General features: G+C 48.1%; 1 protein-coding gene across 4 annotated transcripts in view; it reads left to right on the top strand.

Annotated features, from left to right (window-relative positions):
• The window catches only part of GPRC5C (G protein-coupled receptor class C group 5 member C), a 19,120-nt gene that overhangs the window by 2,536 nt on the left and 14,299 nt on the right, over positions 1 to 2,285 (top strand). Inside the window, exon 2 of one of the 4 annotated variants that reach the window (XM_023531649.1) lies at positions 1,365 to 1,502. The exons of 2 other annotated variants lie outside the window; for them this stretch is intronic. The gene's annotated coding sequence lies outside the window, so the exon portion shown is untranslated. Of the gene's footprint in view, positions 1 to 1,364; positions 1,503 to 1,599; positions 1,604 to 2,285 lie in introns of all 4 variants that reach the window. One more of the 4 variants, XM_023531650.1, reaches the window with a different exon arrangement.

Consider the following 2,285-nt stretch of genomic DNA (forward strand, 5'->3'; position numbering starts at 1 on the left):
CGGAGAGTCTCCAGGCAGAGCTGGGTCTATTTTGTTGAAGTCCTTTCCCCCTTTACCATCTTTAAAAAGTGGCGTCAGCTAACTGGCCGAATCCGGACTCGTGGAGGTTAAACTCCCCCGAGTTTCCTTCACTAAGTCTGCTGGCTCCCAGGAGTTGTTGTCGTGGGAAGTGAACAAGAGCCAAGCTCAACCGGCCCAATTTCCCCACCCGAGTCTGTGTGTCCTCGTTTCCCCACTGGCCCTTCCATTTACTGGGGAATCAGAGAAGTGACACCTAGGATGGGAATGGTGTTTCATCGGGCTGGCACGTTTCAGGACAGCTGGGCAAGCATGGTGCCTGGCTGGGGGAGGAGGGGCAGGCTCCTCTTTCCTTCCTTGGAAGTTCCCGAGTCAGTGGCCAGCAGAGGTGAGACTTGAAGGGTACGGTCCAGGACTAACAGCAAAGGGAGGAGGAGACCGGGGTGAGAGCCGTGAAGCTTCTCTGGCCCTGGCCCAAGTGCCTGTTCTGGGGGGCACAGATGGGTGTGGGTCTAAGAGCAAGGCCGATCAAGGGGAAGTGACATAAGGTTGCCGGGCTAAATGGGACCTGGTATAGGGATCCAGAACAAGTCACCCCCAGGTGTGCCTCTGTGGTATGCAGATTGTTTTGGACTAAAGGTAACTTTAGCAGCGGGCTTAGGAGACACCTCCCCCACCCCAACTACCTAGAAGAATTTGAATTAGCGTCCTTGCCCATAAGAGATTATCAGAAATAAAACTTTTGACTTATCTATAGGGCAGGGCAAACTTCTGTTAACTAAAGGTCTGCTTTTTTTTTTAATCGCCATCCTGCAATGACCTTTTGAAGCCCCCAAAGCACCTTACCTCATCCTTAGCTCAGAGTTTCTATCTCTGAAACTCGTATGTGAGTGGGGTCTCTGATTCTCTCATGTATGCAAGGTTCCCATACATGTGTATGTGTGAAATTTGGTTATTTTCTCTGGCTAATCTGATCATCTCTATTTGATTATTGGACCGACTAGAAGAACCTTGAGGGGAGAGGAAAGTTCGTTCCTCCCCCACACTGGCCTGGTGTTTTGTAAAGACAGGGCCGTTATGAAGATTTGAACCGATATCATGGGTTTACCCCTCCTTAGATCTTATTTTGGAAAGGATCGCTCGCATCTGCCCCTTATGGCTGGCTTACCTTTTGTCTCTATCTTTAAACCGATGAATGCGTCCTCAACAAATCCATTGCCTGTGCTTTGTGCCAGACTCAGATCTTACTTAGAGCACAACCCTGCTTATGCCCCCATCGGGTGAAAAACAGCCCTCAGTGGCTCCCCGTGGCCTTCGGTATAATGCCCCAAACTCTTTCCCTGTAGCATTTCTAATCTGACAGCAGCCAGCGACTCAGTTCATACTTGGCGAACTTAATGGAAAGTCCTCCATTCTTCTCTGACCCCTTCACCTGGAAGAGCTTCCTCTGGATTCCCGTAGCACCTTTCTTCCCCCCGGAGGTAAATTCTGATATGTGGCCTTTACCTTACTCTTGTGTAGTTTTCTTAGAGACTTAGCTTGTCCCTACTTGCTGTTAGCTGTTAACTACCGTCAAGTCAGGGACTGCGTTTGTTCCTCTGTATTTTCCTAAGCTCTGAGAACAGCTGGGCCTTGTCCCGCTAGGTGCACGGTAAATATTTGCAGATTTGGAATAATCGCCTGTTCTACACCGGGGCCTGGAAGAGGGAGGTGGGATGAGAAGCATTTGAAGTTGTGCAGATCCCCAGAGGCTAAGTCTTGGGTGGCCGTTCCCAGCGTTCAGTTGCACAGCTCCCAGTGTCAAGTTCTGACTGTTTTACTGTCAGCCAGAGACTCCCAAGATGGGGTTGAGTGGCGTGTTACGTGTGAATTACCTCCTGCAGCCCTTCACTCTTCCTCCTGATCCATTCATAAGCCCTTCCCAACCCCCGCTCTCTTTCCAGCACTTGTAAATACAGTGTGTGCTTTATTGATTTACGATTATGCGGGAGCCCCCTGCAAAAGCTTCTTGACATCGTGGATATAGGGGAAAAATATGCTTTTTGCCTTTGCATTGGAAGTCGAGACAAATAGCTCCGTTACAGTGCCAGTTATTAGGGAAAAACAATGGCAAAATTTACATAAAGGTGTTAATTTATTAAGTGTTAAGGGGTGATTACCTCGTAAGTTGTATAATAATCACAGTTAGATGATCACTGTGTCAAATACCGGAAACTAACAATATTCTGTGTCAAGTGTAATTGAAAAAATAATTTAGTGGAAAAAAG

This window comes from Pteropus vampyrus, unplaced genomic scaffold (assembly GCF_000151845.1).
Source record: "Pteropus vampyrus isolate Shadow unplaced genomic scaffold, Pvam_2.0 Scaffold72, whole genome shotgun sequence".
Taxonomy (NCBI): domain Eukaryota; kingdom Metazoa; phylum Chordata; class Mammalia; order Chiroptera; family Pteropodidae; genus Pteropus; species Pteropus vampyrus.